A 17,349-nucleotide genomic window follows, 5' to 3' on the forward strand; every position below is an offset into this window, starting at 1 on the left:
GTGTGCAACTGTATGTCTGCATGTGTCATCTGAGATTCAGTAAGACAAGAAAATAGGAAATATCCACCTCTCTAACTGCTTAGAAATACCGTTTCTTTTCTCTGTGTCCCCCAAGTTCCCTCCACAGAGAACTGTTGCAGAACTCTTCATTTCAGCAGAGAAGGAACGGGCCCCTACACACTGATAAACTCCCAAAGCTGAAGCTTTTCTGCCCTAACTTTTTAATGGGAATTTGCCTTCCTTTTAGGCCTTTATTACAGTCAGCTGGTTTACAGACTTTTCTCTAGAGTGGGGTTTTTTTATCATTATTTTAGCAATTACTTAAAGATTGTTTGAAATATCTTGCTTTGATCTAATTCAGGAAATGGAGTCTTCTGCCAAAGGATTGACAGTAAGCATGGATTTAACTTTCTCAAAATAATGCTATTAATTGGGGCATCTTCAAAACAGTCAAATCAGTAGTGGTGTACTGGTTAAAGCTAGAAAGTTTTTTATTAATTCACAGGGTTGCTGTGACCGGAATTCACTTCTGGCTCTTACAATAAGTTTATGGAGGTACAGATTTTGCTTGAGGCTCAAGTGAAACATAATATTTGGTATTCATCCAAGTTAATGCGTTCCCCAGTCAGGATTTCCTCTAATGACTCATTCATACCCCTAATGAATTGAAAAGGATATGTGTAAATTGACATTGAACTTAAACTCCAAGGCTTTTGGCTTTTTATCTTATCTCTGAATTGGCACCAACATCTTTTTATTCTAATCACATTAAAAAAACAACTCTTCTTCCTTGTTTTTCTTGCCTACTGAAGTCACATAACAGAATGCCTGTCACATATACAGGATGGGAGAAAAGTAGAGTGTAATTCTGGACGGCCAACCACACATATTCCCAGCATAAAACAGTAGTCAAGTAATCCCACAGAGCTCTAAGTTGTAAGATAATGCAAAAGCCAGTCGGGTTCAGCTGCTCTGTGGGATCTGCTTCTGTGCATGCTCTCATCCTCTGAAGAGTGCAAATTCACTTGCCCCTTAAACAGGAGCATTCCCCTAGCAAGTGATCTGGCCTCAAGCATGGGAAGGAGAAGGAGCTACACCAGGACAGCTGTGGAGCAGACTATGAAATCCACTGCCTCAAATTCTGTCTTGCCTAGTGCCAACTTGCTTATGTGGCCATATTCAGAGGTGGTCTTTGTACATAAAGCAGGGAATAACAGAAAGAAAAAAAGAGAAAGACTTATTACCATCTGTAATTTGTTTTGAGGACCACACTTAGAAGACTTCCATTTGCCAACATTAATTTTCAGAATGAAAATCTGTGACGTCAAATATTCACAAATTCAAAGTTGTGGGCTTGTACTATTGTCAAAGTATCAGGGAATTTGAAGAAGTCCTTTGAAATCTATCCAAAAAACCTTTGGAAGGAGGCTTGAAAACATACTGGAAATACATGGATGGTAAGAAAATCTATTAGAATGGACAGTTTCCTATTTATATTGGGCAAAGTCAGAATCTCAAAACTCAAATAGCTGGATGAGAAAATGGACCAAGCATACATAATTTAACCATGAAGCTAATGGTCTATGAGTGTAGTAATCAAGATTAGATCAGTTTCTGAAAAACATTCTCTAGTTCAACCAGGAATTGTGGGGCTTTATGCCAGAAGCTGGAATAGCTGGTTATGGCAATTGTCCCTGACCTTTTGATGCAGTAATGCCATGTTCAAGCTTTCCAGCCATACATACTATGATCAGTTCTTCTGCACAGCTGTGCCAAATGTGTGAGCAGGACCTTGGATGTCACATTGTGAAATTCTCTGTGTGATTTATCCAGCAGAATAGATCAAATAAATAAGCATTTAATAAAGCCCAGGCTTGAGTCTCCTTTCCCCCTATGATGCTGTCAAGTAAATGGCCCCTTAAGATTGAAGAAAATACTTTCTGCCCAAACCCAGAAACAAAGCTATATGCACTGAAAGATGGTTTTGAACTAATTATTTGGGTTTTTGTAATCCCCTCTTTTTATATGAATGAGGAACTGATCTGCGTCCTTTTCCAGGCAAACTCTTGCTTTCTGAATTCTGCTGATGTCCGATTGGCCCACTGTGGGCTAACAGATCAGGTTCAGGCATTACAAGCACTGAAAATAATGCGAAAACACAGCAAAAAACCAATTGTTTTTTTGAGGTCCCAGCTACATAGTCTTAATTTTCCTTCAGATGTAGCAGTTCCATGAATCTAAGATGGTCAATTTTCTCATCAGCATATGTGTGGTACTGTTTGCCATAATCAAAGTGAAACAGAAAGTCATTGCTTTTAGCAGTCTATGCAATATTGTCATCATTTTCCAGGCCTAATAGAATTGCACCTTTACCATGATTTGCTATATTTTTAAGTGCTTCTAAGAATTAAAATGTTTTTCCAAACTGAACAAAATATTTGATGTATTTATTGCAGGGTAAACTGAAGGCGGGAAAAATTAGGAATGATGCTTTTTAGAAGTTAGATGTATGGTTGACTTCATCTGTGTCCTGTTTATCTCCACTCAGAATCTGAAGGTAAAGACAGGAACAATTCCTCTGGTTTGGACTCATTCCTTTGAAATCAGTATATAAATTCTGTCTTGCTCTAAAAAAGGTAATTGTTCTGCTGATTCTCAAAGCTACATGTGTTTTTAATTTTTTTTTTTAAGAAATATCTAAGTGTTCTGATGGCTGCCTGAAATGACTGTGAGTCATCATGGTTCATCATTTGAGGAGCTACAGTTTGTTATTTCAAGAGATACACTGTAATTGCCAGGTTTTGCTTTATATGATACTGTTGGTGATGTTCCTTGGTGGAAATATCACACATCAGCAGTGCTAGGTCACCATCTGCAAGTTCACAGGCTGCTTTTACATATTAATTACTTAAAGTCCCTAGGGTTACCAATTGCTTGAGTTACCTGTACAACACTGATTCCCAGCCTCAACGCTCTGGCAAAAATGGCAACGTACTGTATGTTGCTGGACTCATCTCTTCCAGGCTTCTGCTGCCTCCTTTCTGTTCCTGTCTACCTTCTGCTTCACAAGACTGCTCTGCATTTCCAGGAACAAGTACAGAGGCACCAGGGTTGATCCTGCATAGGAACAGAAAATCTCCTGCAAGGCATGTCTGGATGGGCTTTGTGCCTTACATAAAGTATGGTCATATCTTCATGAGCAGTGTTATCAACCACACACTTTTAAATCTGTCTCAAATTCATCTCCTAGAAGAATTTTAAAAGTAATGGAGGGTTTTGTCTTGAGTTCAATAAAGTCAACGGGTGTGATCACTGATGGATGCTGTGATTTCTGCTGACTGCCATGGGCCCTTGAACAGATCAGTCTGTTCCCACGTGCATCCAGCCATCTGCAGTTGACAAGAATACTGGCCTTGGCTTCATAAAGTAGGAACAGTGAGATTCAACAAGCCACTAAATGATCCTGGAGAGACATACTAGAAAAACAATGGGCAACACATTTTTGAATGACTTTACTCCATTGGGAATAGGATTATCAATGACAAGTCTTTTTCTGTTTCAGAAAATTTTTGTATCAGCACGCACAGCAAGAAGAGAGCTAATATTCTGTGATTTTATTTTAGACAAAAAATAATTATGAGGCCATATAACTGGGAGTAGAAATCCATCCTGAAGTTCTTACAAGAACTGAAGTTGTATATTGTAATGTATGTTTTTTTAGAGTCATACAGCCTAATCAGCACTTCTTATTAAACAATATTTTCAGCAATGATTTCAGAAGTACATACATAAACTCGGTTATCAGTACTAATTTAGATACTATTATATATAACACATACAAAGTCACTTGGCAAGCTTTTATCTTACAAACTGTATTTGCATATGAATAGTATTTATAGACTCTAAATTGAGATTTTTTTTTGGTTTTGTTTTTTCATCAAGGCTGTTTGTCAGGCAGGCCATACTCCCATATGACAGTGTATTCTGGAGCTGACCTGCATTCCTTTCAAACCATTTAATCACACACAGCTGACCAACATTCCTGGATAAAACCACCTAATCAAGTGCATTATAAATACCAAAAATGGTTACTATCTCCATATACGTACAAGTGTGAAATGTGCAGTATCCAAATATGCCTTTTCCTAAAAGTTAATGACATAAAAGCAGAAGACCTGTCTAAAGTATTCCCTTCCCACGGCTCAATAGGCACAGACAAGGCAGTTAAGGTAGTATTGCACCATATAGTTGGCCTTGCACATAAACATTAGAATCCATCACTGTAATTCATATTCAAATTTCTTTTCTACACACCTCAAAACTGTAATTTAAGAAGAAATAAAACAGCTTTCCACTTCTGGGGAAATATATTAAATAAGCTAAAAATGCACAATGCTGAAGCAGCTAGATAGCGCAAGTAACATATCATGGAGGACTTCATTTCCTTTTATCTCCAAGTTGCTGGGTTCAGATGACAAACTTCTCAAGGTTGCTACTGTCTGATGACTGTGTCTCAGGATTAAGTAGAATTAAGCTGTGGGGCGGGAGGAGGGTTAGGCCCCCTTTGAGTAGCACTTTCACTAGAAATCCCTACAGGAAGAACAGAGACCTACTAAACTGGAGTCTAAATTGGTTTTCCCCATTTTTGGAGACACTTGTCCAGAGCAGTGCTTCGTGCTAACTGATGTGGGCATGCTTGTGGTCCTGCTGATGTGCTCTTTGTGTTCTGTGGGCAGTAGTTTTCCGAAATGCCAAAGTAGCATAAATTCACTTAAATTTCCTATATGCATCTCTCGGGCTTTTGCACTGCTCACTCACCAGAGTAAATCAAATTTATAATGTTCTGTGTTTGAAATGTAAAAGCACACAAACGCAGTGCAAGGTGGAAAGGCATATAAAGGGATACACTTTAAGAGGCAGGATGGAAAACGTGCCTACGGAAAGTAAGGGGGAAACAAAACAGGCTAAATCACAAAGAGGAAGACTAGCCAAAGGTACCCTTTTCTGCTCTCCTCCTGCTGCCATCAGATGCTTAAGTGGTAGGGCACCAGGCTGCTGTTAGGCGGGCTAACCTGTTCGGAGGACTGCCTTCTTCGTGCAGCCCTGCAGCACCTGAGGGTTTCTGCAGCCTCACGGAGCACCTTAGCAGCGCCTGAGGGACAGAAAACGGGAGGGTTTCTCACCCAGCACCTTAGCAGGGCCTGAGGGACAGAAAACGGGCGGGTTTCTCACCCAGCACCTTAGCAGGGCCTGAGGGACAGAAAACGGGCGGGTTTCTCACCCAGCACCTGCAGCGCCTGAGGGACAGAAAACGGGCGGGTTTCTCACCCAGCACCTCAGAGGCGCCTGAGAGACAGAAAACGGGCGGGTTTCTCACTGAGCACCTGCAGCGCCGGGGGGCTGAAGCAATTCAGCAGCCCTGGGGGACAAAACGCCACTTTCTTGCCAAGGCAGGTGGGATCACCTGGATGGGAAGCTCTACGAGGATGCCACCGCCTCTGTCCTCATGAAGCTATGAACCAGAGCGAAGCAGCGAGGCTTTCCAGCTTTTATACCAGACCTAAAAAAAAAAAAAAAAACCAACAAAAAACCAAAAAAAAAAAAAACCACCCAAACCAAAACCAACGAACAATCAAAAAAAAACCCCCTACCCCCAAACCCACCGAGCTTTATTTTAAACAGATGTGAACAGATTGAACTCGGCATTTTCAGGTTCGAGCTCTGCATTTCCACGTATTTTTAGCGCAGCAGCGCGCACGCATTGGGCACGCCGGAGCAGCGTTTTCGGACGCCGCGGACAGTCGCTGCCCAGGCGCGCAGGACCCGCGGGGGCTGTGGCTGTGGCGGTGGCTGTGGCTGTGGCGGTGGCTGTGGCTGTGGCGGGGCTGTGGCGGTGGCTGTGGCGGTGGCTGTGGCGGGGCTGTGGCGGTGGCTGTGGCTGTGGCTGTGGCGGGGCTGTGGCGGTGGCTGTGGCGGGGCTGTGGCGGTGGCTGTGGCGGGGCTGTGGCTGTGGCGGGGCTGTGGCTGTGGCGGTGGCGGTGGCTGTGGCGGTGGCGGTGGCGGTGGCTGTGGCGGTGGCTGTGGCGGTGGCGGTGGCGGTGGCTGTGGCTGTGGCGGGGGCTGTGGCGGGGCTGTGGCGGTGGCTGTGGCTGTGGCTGTGGCGGTGGCTGTGGCGGGGCTGTGGCTGTGGCTGTGGCTGTGGCTGTGGCTGTGGCTGTGGCGGGGGCTGTGGCGGGGGCTGTGGCTGTGGCGGTGGCTGTGGCTGTGGCGGTGGCTGTGGCGGGGGCTGTGGCGGGGCTGTGGCTGTGGCTGCGGCTGTGGCGGTGGCTGTGGCTATGGCTGTGGCTGTGGCTATGGCTGTGGCTGTGGCAGTGGCTGTGGCGGTGGCTGTGGCTGTGGCTGTGGCTGTGGCTATGGCTGTGGCGGGGCTGCGGCAGTTGCCCCCACGCCCGGGCAGCCCTCACGGCCCGTCCCGCCGCCCCGCGCGCGAGGGTCCCGCGCAGCCCCCGCGCCCCCGCCCCGCGCCACCGGTCACGTGGCAGCGCCCCCCGCATTGTGACGCAGCAGGCCCGGGCGGGGCCGCCGCCCCCTCCCTCCTTCTTCGCCTCACTCCCTCCTTCCCTCTCCCTCTCCTCGTCCCGCTCCTGTCGGCCGCTGCCCGGTGGCAGGGCAGGGGCGGAGGGCGGGGCGGCGGGAGCCGCGCGGCTGCCGGAGCGCTGCCTGCACCAGCGGGGAGTGGCGGGGGGCGGCAGCCGAGAGGCGGCACCTGGGTCCTTCCCCGTCTCCATCACCCCCGGCTGCCGTGGAACGGCCGAGCGGAGCGCAGGGGTGAGGTGAGGCGAGCGGAGCGGAGCGGACGGGGCTTTGTTGCCGCCGACAGCGCTACCCCTCGGGGCGGCGGGAGAGGGGGCGCGGAGCCGAGCCCGGGGAGCCCCGCGGGGTTGCGGGTGGCGCTGGAGGTGCTTCCCCCCGCCCGAGCGGCCCCGGGGCGGCGGAGCGGCTCTGCCCGGGAAGCGGGAGACGCGGGCGGCGGGCGGGAGCGGCGGCGGGGGGCGAGCCCCGGCCCCGGCCCCCGCCAGCCCGCCCCGGGGAAGTGCTTTCCGCATGAAATCAGGGCTGAACGCGGGGGGTTTTGCTGGGGCTGAGCACATACGTGATGGCAGCCCTGCGAAGTGCCGCCGCGAAGCCCTTGTAGCGCAGTCTGAGTCGCTGACACTCGGAGCCGAAGCTGATCTGCCGCTGCTCTGCTCGGAGCCGGGCGTCCGGGCGGGGACCCAGCCGTCAGCACCCTCCTGTCCCGCCGGGCAAGCCGAAATCTGGAAGAAAATCAAGTAGGAGTTGCATGTTTGTAACTGTGGGGAAACAAATGCCGAGTTGTGTGGTAGAAACATGTTCCAAGGCTTATACTTGGGTCAATCCTAAATCGTGTTTTTGCAGCAACAGGGATCAAACCTTTTTCATACCCCCATCCGTGACTGTTTGATGAAAGCAAATGCGGTATTTATGAAGAAGAGCTCGAGGATCGGGTCCTGATGGTACTGGATACAAACCAGCACCAAAACAGTCTTAGTGTTCATTGTTAGTGTTATCACCTCAGAGCACTTTCAGTGGTTGGCTGAAAACCACATCTCTTATAGAGATATTAATCATTCACAACTACTCCTCAAAAAGTACTCTCACCCCAAAACCCACCAAAAAACTGCTAGTGCCTGTACTTCCGTGGAAAATCTTAGCATCTTAGCCTCATTTTATATCAGCAATCCAACAGCAAAAGGTAACTGAAGAAAAGTTTTTTAAAAATTACTCTGAAGCAAATCACTTGAGTGTTGGACCCTTTTCTATTATTTAAATGGGTGAAGAAAGGTATACAACCAGAGCATTGGGAAATCAAAATAATTTTATATTTTGTGTAAATAGGACTGATCTGCAGCCTGGAATTTTGTTGAATGATGTGCATGCATTTAAGCCTTGTGCAGAGTGCTGTAGTAAGCTTTAATAGTGTCCTGCCCATACTGAATTTAGGAGTTCTGTGTGCTACATCTTCTTCCAGCAAGTCATAAAAAGTGTGACCTTTTGCCTTACTACCACCCATAAACATGAGTTTCTTCACCCCAAAATCCTCTGCAACTAGCTCATGGGTGAGCTCATGCTTGGTGAATTTGGTAAGCCACTGCTCTCTTCATACTCTTAAGCCTGCAAATATACCTTGTGCAGTAGTGGAGCCATGTTTTGAAGATTTTGCAGGTAAGCTGAAAAACTAGCTTCAAGAGCAGGCCTTGGGGTTCACTTAAGAGGTGGTTCAAACACAGTGAGAAGCACCTTTCATGTGAATAAAACAATCAGAATTTTACCTGTTCGGTTGTCAAGAAGACACTTGCCACATCACTGTAGTTACAGTAGAAAAATTGTAGCTTTTCCTTCAGGTATTCCTTAGTTAGCACAGTTAGCCCATACGTGAAAAGCCCTGTTGTGAAAAGGCACCCGTTGTAAGGTGTGGTATGCTTAATTTCTGCATGTTCTCATGTGTCAAAGACCGGCTTATGCAAATTGTCCACTTAACAGTGACTTACAGTGTCTTAAACTGGCAGTTCAGTTATTTTTCAGGTGTTTGTGATTTCTGGTCTGTATCACTGATTCAGTGTGCTTGCAGAAAGCATATGTGTGACTTGCAGCTTGTTGAAAAAGTGAATAAAATAGTAGAATTACATCAGAGGACTCGCCAAGTGAAGAGTTACCTCCAGATCTGGGGAACTTGGTAAAAAAATCTCTCTTGTTTGAGTGAGCAGTTCAATGCAGGCTACTCAAAATGCTTTTAAGTGGCATTTTGGCATAAGCAGATGGGCAGTCAGGTAAGGAAGTTCTGTGGAAGATAGTAACTTACATTAGCTAGAAGGTGCTTGTCTTAATAATTTTTCTCTAATGACAGCAACATGGCAGGTAAGTATGTTATGAATTCTTTGGAGCCAGCTTCTGAGTTTACAAAGAGCTGCATGTAAAATCAGACTACTTGGACAAGGTGACTGAGTGGTACCTTTGGAGAGTCAGTCCCTTCACAGAGTACTGTGAATAAGTGAAGTAATTTTTTTCAAAGTTGTGGAACTGTTGTCCCAAATATTACATACTTTGTAAATATTTCTTGATTGGACATCATCAGAGCTTAAAGAACTATGAAGCGTGCCACTGCTTCCCAACTGTCCAGTTTTCCTGGGAGCTGAAATCTGTTCCCATGTGGACTCCATAGGTGCAAGAAGTCTTCATCCCACACACACCTGAGGTGGAATTCACCCACAGCTCTTTCTCACAGTCCTGTTCCAGTATGTCCCAGATGTATATCTACTCCCACAGCAGCTCTATCCTTGGACACTTGTCTGAATAGAAGCAGGAAGGGAAAGCATGACAGCCCTGCTGTGGCTGCTATAAGCTTCTGTCCTCTGAAATGAAGACAAGCACGTGGCACTGCCTCCACATGCAAGGAGATGCTGGCAAGAAAGGGGGACCACACAGCCAGAGGCAGCCTGGTGGGGTAACTCAGCTGTCACAGAATCCTGTTTTTCAGGGCAGTGGTTCAGGGGTGGTGATACTTGTGACATCGTTTGGTATCATGGAGTGGTCGTGCTCCACCTCACAAGCACAAAGACTCACAGTTCCAGTAGCATTTGGGGGATGCAGCAAGTTATTGCCCTCATCTAGCATTTAGACATTTCAGCTAACTAGATGAGGTGTATAGCAGAGCTTTATCTGCATCCTTGTCTATCTCTGACTGTGCGCATGGAGCTCCAGAAGCAACATATGAATCATGATCAAGGAGGGGAAGAGAAGGAAACAATTTTTTTTTTAAAATTTCAATTCTACTGGAACAAACCTGCATCTCTTTTCAGGTAAAATGTCAAGAGGACAATATTCTCATCCTTCCTTATGCAGCCATTTTTATTAAAATTATTGCCAAGTTAAATTAAAAAAAAAGCCTTTATTTTTCATGTGAAAGTCTGTAAGTAATCCATTTGTCAATGCCTTGCTATGTGTTGCTTAGAAAATACAGTGATTTTTTACAGATGAAATGTATATGTTCGTTGTCAAAATGAAAAATATGTTAGAAAAAGCTGAGAAATACTGGATTTTGGAAGGGCATGTAGTAATTATTTTCAACTCTTGTTAGAAAAGGGCCATAACTAAGCTAAACTAAACTAAAGGAATTGGTGCTTAGGTAGTTTTTATGAGGACTTGGAGTAGCGTTGTGTCTGCTCCCTCTTTTTCTGGCAGATCCATTGTTTCTCAAAGGACGTAGAGAAGATAGGCTTTTAAGGAGCAGGTGCACAGTAAACACAAGGGAATTTATCTTTAAATGCAACTGTGGTTCTAGAGTAGATTTATATACACAGTGGAACCATTGGAAACAAGAAAATAGAACATATGTATCAGATGCTTTATTGATTTAGGTCCCTCAGAGAGTTTTAAACTGAGAGGAGAAAATAATTCATTAATTTTTGTGGGAGGAATATCTGCTACTTGCTTGTCTAAGGTGGAACTGGGATTTCATCTACAATAAAGCTCCGAGTGATTCAGAGGTCTGAAGGTCTTAGAGTTATCAAAGAAAAGTACAGTTCAGCCATCACAGTTTGGCAGTTGGGGCAACCCTTCATTGGGTGTGTTTTCTTGTATTTTAAAGAGTGTTTACAAAAGCTTATTTTGAATATGAGTATGGTTGATTTGCACCTTATAAAGAATTATGAAGTGGTGCTTCAAAGTGTATTTTTTCTGGTTAAAACATAGCATTAGGTTTTTGAGGTTTTCTGTAAGCATTTCCTTTTTGGTTCAATTTCCTCCTCAGTTCTTGTTTGCAGTCAAACTGCTGGCATTATTTTTGTTTATACCAGAGAAAAAAGCATTGTCTTACTTATCTTTTAAACTCAATACAGTGTACTACATGACCTCTTCTTATATATAAATCCTTCCCCCTCTCTCCGCTTCTGTTTTATTGTTAGTGTATCAGTCTGGAACTTTCCATTTAAAATGAAATGCTAATCAGGAACTTTGCACTTCCCTTCAACCCCCCCCATTTAAACCATGTTTACATCTGTGAGTAAGAATAAGGCTGTACTACATAGCTTTCTTGGAACAGGCTGACCAGAGAGGTTGTGAACTCTCCTTCCTGGACCAGCCTGGACATGATCCTGTGCAGCTGGCTCTGGGTAAACCTGGTTTATCAGGAGTTTGGATTCAATGATCTCCAAAGGTCTATTCCAGCCCCAGGTATTCTGTGAATCTGTGATGTGCATGACAGGGACATGATTGTGATTAGGATTTGGAGCTATAGTGTTCTGTGGGTTATTCATCTGTGTAGTTCTTGTGCAGGGTCTTGCTGTACTGACTGGCCTATTTAGAATTAGGAAAGACCTTTAACTGCTTATACATGCATGTATATACCTCTTGTTGACTTTTACTAAAATTCAGTTGTAAATATTCTGCCTTTTGTATGTGATACTGTCAGTTCCAGTTGAGTCACAGTAGTAAATTTATGAAGATTCCAAGAGTTGCTTTTGAATAGTCTCAAGATTTTAAATATTGAAGTTGTCAGCCTGTTGAGACACTTACTTGTATATTTGTAAAAGCTGTCTCCAAGATGCTTTTAAAAGCAAACAAAAAACCCCACCAAACAAAATTAAGCAGAATATATCTGGGAAATGTACCACACATAGAAGCAGAAGAGTGCTAGTAAGGTAAATAAACTGTGTCATATTCCCTGACCCACATTCTTCTTGCTAAGTGTACTCATTTCTCCTCTTGGTACATGGAAAGAGTCTTCAGGTATGTGTCCAAATTATGCTAATTTCTAGGATATTACCATTTTGCAAACTCATATGCTAAATGCTGGATAAAGCTCAATATTTGTGCTTGTTGCTAAGACATGAGCAAAACTTATCTTGAGTTAGAGGATGGAATCACCAGGAAAATGAGTTATACTTACATCATTAATTAATTTGATTTTCGTTAACGTTGAAACTCTGACAGGCTTGGTGCTGTGACCACTTCCCTGGGTGAGGAACCGTCATCCTCTTTGTGAAGAACCTTTTCCCAATATCCAGTCTAAACTTCCCCTGACAAAACTTCAGGCCTTTCCCTCGGGTCCTATCACTGTCACCACAGAGAAGAGATCAGTGTCTGCCTCTCCTCTTCCCTTCACAAGGAAGTTGTAACTGCAGTGAGGTCTCCCCTCAGTCTCCTCCAGGCTGAACAGACCAAGTGACCTCAGCCACTCCTCACACGGCTTCACCTCAAGGCCCTTCACCATCTTCATTGCCCTCCTTTGGACACTCTCTAAGTGTGTCTAAAAACAGAGGTAGTTTTAGATCCTCCTTATATTGTGGCACCCAAAACTGCCCCCAGCACTGGAGGTGAAGCTGCCCCAGTGCAGAGCAGAGCAGGACAATCCTCACCCTTGCCTGGCTGGCGATGCTGTGCCTGATGCACCATGGGATGTGGGGTATTGTTCTTTTGTTGACAAAACAGAATAGTGCTCATGTAGGTACCAAACTGACATTTTTACAGTAGAATTGTTCCATGTGCCTGATTCCCTCTAGGATGTGGTTGGGCCTTTTGACTGCCAGGACACAGCATTGACTCATAGTCAACTTGCTCTTGATCAGAATCATCTGGTCTTGTTCCATGGGCCCTCCCATTCCATCTCCATCCTCTCAGTCTGTCCTTACATCCAGGATTGTCCTGTCCCAGGGACAGAATCCAGCTCTTGCCCTTGTTAAACTTCATATGGTTGTTGTTTCACCAGCTGTCAAATTTGTCAAGGTGTCTTCAGGGCATCCCTTCAAGAGAGTCAGCAGCTCCTCCCATTTGAGTACAATTTGCTGCAACAGCACTGCCTGGTGATTAGAGGTTTTGCTGTGCTTGAGTGCTGAGATGTTCAGGTCCAGACAACTAATTGGAGCACAACTATGCATGTGCTGAGGATTTCCACAAAGAGACGGGCAGCAGCACAGACGGTTTATCCCAGCACCCAAAACTTTCTGTATTTCACTAACTTGCTTCTTCCTATGGTAAATTAGCCTGTGTGTAATCCCTGCTGCTGTGGTCCAATTCCTACCAGATCTTTGTCTGAGTCAACTCTAGCTCATGTGTGTCTTTATACTCTCCTGGTAAGGCTGCAAAGTGTGCTGAATAACTGCATTCCTTCTTAACTTGTCTTCTGGTTGTGATTTAGCAAAATGCACACAAAATCTCCCCAGAGTGAATTATGCAGTCAGTTTAAGAACGTATGTAGATCCCTTTGGTCTCTTGCTGGACAAATGGTAGTAAGCCATCCTTGAGAGGATGTAGTGTTTGTGGTTGTTTGTAGTTTGTAGCCAGTAGAGGATGTAGTGTTGCTGCCATGCAGCAAATCACTGTTGGAAGAAAGGAGGTCCTGAATTTGAAGGACTTTATCAGCTCTGGGTTTCTGCATCACAGTAAGTTCTGCCCCAGGCAGCAGCAGTAATGGATAAAGACAGTGTTGGTGTCTTGGTTTTCTTATTAAATGACTGGCCTTGACCCAGTAGACACCTAATACTCCTGCTTGGGTTACAGATTTAGAGTCCAGCATTGGTACTGTATGGAAAGGAATGAGTGCTGTTCACATGCCACATGGTTGTCCCCAGCTGCCAGTACCATGTCTCTTCATCAGACAGTAAAGCTGAGTGAATTGCTGTACCTTAAGGTTCAGGTTAATCTGGCCTGACTCTGAATCTCCACAGGAAAGGCAAACCAGCGCATGTAACAGGAGTACAAAGGAAGTCCTCCAAGAGTACAAAGGAAGCAGGTTGTGTAGAGGGAAGAATTAGCACAGCTAATAGAATTTAGCAAAATGGACACTCTCTCCAGCATATGTTCCTCATCAGGTCCCATATGCTTTACAGTATGCTTCCAGGCTTTGCTTTTTGCAAATGCAGTTTTTAGATGAACATATCTACAGTAGCACTATTTCTGGATGTGTCTACACTGCAGTTGAGTAGTGTGATTGCAGGACATGCAGACAGCTCTCTAATTGCTTTGATCTGTATGTGATGTGAAGACATGCCAGCCTAGACTTAAGAGAGGGCTTTCCAAGCCTTCTGTGCAGATTATTAAACCACGCTGAAGTCTGCTTTCATCTGTCTCCATTGCTATTTTTAACTTGTGCTCTCTAGATTTGCGCTGTCGTGGGTACTCGTACATATGCTGACATAAATTCATGACTGTATGCCCATTTCATGCCTCATACAACATTGATGGTGGATGCTCGACATCTAGGCATGGATCCCCTATTCTTTGTACTGAGATAGTCTGCTTTTCCACTGAGTTTATCGGACTGTTTCACTATTTAATTCCCCTCTGTAAGGAATTATAGAAAGGGCAATCATGTGTCAGAGAGACCTCTGGCAAATTTCCACTCCAAAAATTCACTTTATAGTCCCTATTCCAAGTTCGATTGTTAAGCTCAGCCTTAAAGAGCCATCATATCCAGGCCATACATTTTTGCAAGTCTTAAAATCCATGTGAGAGACCAGGTTAAAGGAGCAGTGTTAGAAAGTGAGCATTTTAAAACATTCTGTATCAAAACATTGAATCTAGAACACAATTATGGAGAAAAAAAAAGAAGTGAAATTATGTGAATGATATTAAATAGCAGCAATAACAGGTTGCTATAATGTATAAAACACAGTCTAACTCTGTTGAAAGGATTTGAAAGTATTTTTAAAAGAAGAAGTGTGTATGTGTTTTTAACATTTCAAGGAAGAGCCCTGCACTGCTGAGGGTGTCTTGTTTTGGTTTGCAAGGGGGCTTTTTGGGGATTTTTCTTTTTTTTAATTTATGTGATAAGGGTTTCTTCTGGTTTGTCAGATTATTAAATTATTCCATATGCTTGCTTGACATAAGAAGTCAATGAGCCTTCTTATTAAGGTACTATATTGTATGAGTGAAGTTTGACAACAAGTATACTCACACATCAGATTTCAGTAATTTTTTTATTTAGAGATTGACTTTTCTCATTAAAAACCAATCAACCGACCAACCAAAACAAAAACACTGCAAAAAACAGTGAAACTGATCTGTATCTAAGGATATAGTCTGAAAATATCTGTCAAGTATTCAGTTCTTTTACTGTGCAATTTTCATGCTATTTAACAAAGACAAGGGAGAAAACATGGCTTAAAAATTAGGACATAAAAGGATTAATTCATGCAATTTTTTTTCATGCCACAAAAATATTTCACATAAAAGCAAGTACTGTCAGACAAAAAGGAATACAAAATAGACTCCAACAAAGCATATGTTACTGTGACATGAGATACGCTGTAGAGGAATAAAGTGAAGCTGAGCTTTTCAGCCTGGTGGAATGCTGCAGCTTACTTGTCTGCCAAGAAAATATTTTGTTTCTAGATAAACGGTTAAACTGAAATAAATAAATTATTCTCTCATTTTTCATCAAACAGTTCTTTAAAAGAAGTGTTTCTTACGCCTGTCCCTGACACCTTTCTGAGGAAAAAGAACAGCCTTAGTTCACTGGATAGTGCACAAGAATGCAAGCTAAGCTTGGTTCCAGGAACACGTGGTCTTGAATAAATTATCTAATTCTTCTCACCTATAAAATGAGAAGAAAATTTAGTAGAGAGCTGCAAGTTGACGGTAGCAACATCTCTTTGTAATGTGGTGATCAAACAGTGCCTGATTTTTTTGTTATGAAAAGGATTCATCCTTCATGTTGAACAGCTTCAGCACTTTCAAACTAGGAGGCTCAGTGTCTACCATGTGCACTTAGTCCTCCTCAGACCTCTTGGTAATCCTGCTCAATGCTGGGGACATTATGTAGTGCCACCAGGCCGTTCTCTACACAGATTGTTCATTGTGTCCTGGAAGCAGAGAACTCTGTTTTCTGTCTGAAAGTCCTTGGAAAAAAACTTCCAACCAAACATAATTGGAGATTACATTAATAGTTAACAAATTTGTGATGCTTACAAAGTAAGTTGCTCCTAAATTAAACAAGGTGAGAACCACTTCAGGATGTCCTTGCTCTTGTACTTTTTGGCAGGGTGCAAGGATGTTTAGTAGAAGTCCTTGGCTCATTTGGTAATGGAGCTGGGAAGCTGATCAAAAACAGGGTAAAGAAACCATATTACAGAATGTTTTGGGTTGTAAGAAGCCTTAAATATTTAGTTTCAGCCCCCCTGCTATGGTCAGGCACACCTTCCGTTCGACAAGGTTGCTCAGAGCCCCATCCAACCTGGCCTTGAACACTTCCAGGGATGAGACATGCACCGCTTCTCTGGACAACCTATTCCAGTGCCTCACCAGCCCCACAATAAATAATGTATTTCTAATACCCAATCTAAACTGGCTGGGTTTTAGTTTAAAACTTGTCCCTTGTTTTTATTGTCCCTTGTTTTATTACTACAAGCCATTGTATAAAATGCATCTCCAGCTGTGTTGTAGGCCTTCTTCAGGTATTGGAAGGCCACAATGAGGTCTCCTCAGAGGCTTCTCTTCCTCAAGGTGAGCAATCCCAATTTTCTTGGGAGACATGCTCTATCCCTCTAATCATCTTCATGGCCCTCTTCTGGACTGATCCAGCAGGTCCATTTTTTACCTCTGCTGAGGACTCCAGAGCTGGATGCATCACTGTGTGGAGGGGTCTTACCACAGCAGAGCAGAGGGGCAGCATCCTCTCCCTTTACCCTGCTGGCCACACTTCTTGGGATGCAGCCCAGAACACGCTTGGCTTTCTGTGCTGCCTGTGCACATGGCTAGGTTGCGTCCAGGCTCTCATCCACCAGCATCCCCAAATCCCTCTCCTTGGTCATGCCTTCAATCCCTTTGTCCTTAAGCCTGTATTGATACTGGGGCTTGCCCTGACCCAGGTGCAGAACCTTGCACTTGTTCTTGTTAAACCTCATGAGGTTTCCATGTGCTCTCATCTAGAGCCTGCCCAGGTCTCTTTGGATGGCAACCCATCCATCAGGAGTGTCAACTGCAGTACTCAGCTTGATGTCATCAGCAGCCTTGCTGAGGGAGCACTGTCATAGTGACCAAGCACTGGCACAGTTTTCTCAGAGAGGTCGTTGAGTCTCCATCCTTGGAGATACTCAAAGCCACCTGGGTGCAGTCTTGGGCAGCTGGCTCTAGCTGATGTTGCATGGGCAAGGGGTTGGACTTAGATGACCTCCAGAGCTCGTTTACAACCTCAGCTGTTTTGTGATTCTTTGAAACACTGTGAAGAGACATTAGTTTGTTGGGGTTTTTTTGTTTGTTTGTTTTGTTTTGTTTTTGTAAAGGGTTTTAGGAATCTCTGAAGACACTAGAAAATTTTAGCTTAAAATAATAATA

General features: G+C 44.1%; 1 protein-coding gene and 1 long non-coding RNA gene across 2 annotated transcripts in view; one reads left to right on the top strand and one right to left on the bottom strand.

Moving 5' to 3' along the window:
• Positions 1-462: 462 nt before the first annotated feature.
• Positions 463-5,251, bottom strand: LOC146424482 (uncharacterized). Its single transcript, XR_014846808.1, has 3 exons — positions 5,073-5,251; positions 2,996-3,117; positions 463-657 (listed from the first exon to the last, which is right to left on the bottom strand). It is a non-coding gene; the product is annotated as an uncharacterized LOC146424482 (long non-coding RNA).
• Positions 5,252-6,704: 1,453 nt separating this feature from the next.
• SNCAIP (synuclein alpha interacting protein) overlaps positions 6,705-17,349 on the top strand; it is an 88,269-nt gene continuing 77,624 nt past the window's right edge. The window contains exon 1 of the mRNA XM_085043436.1: positions 6,705-6,833. The gene's annotated coding sequence lies outside the window, so the exon portion shown is untranslated. The remainder of the gene's footprint in view (positions 6,834-17,349) is intronic.

Source organism: Lichenostomus cassidix, chromosome Z, assembly GCF_008360975.1.
Source record: "Lichenostomus cassidix isolate B80296 chromosome Z, HeHo_3.0, whole genome shotgun sequence".
NCBI classification, from domain to species: domain Eukaryota; kingdom Metazoa; phylum Chordata; class Aves; order Passeriformes; family Meliphagidae; genus Lichenostomus; species Lichenostomus cassidix.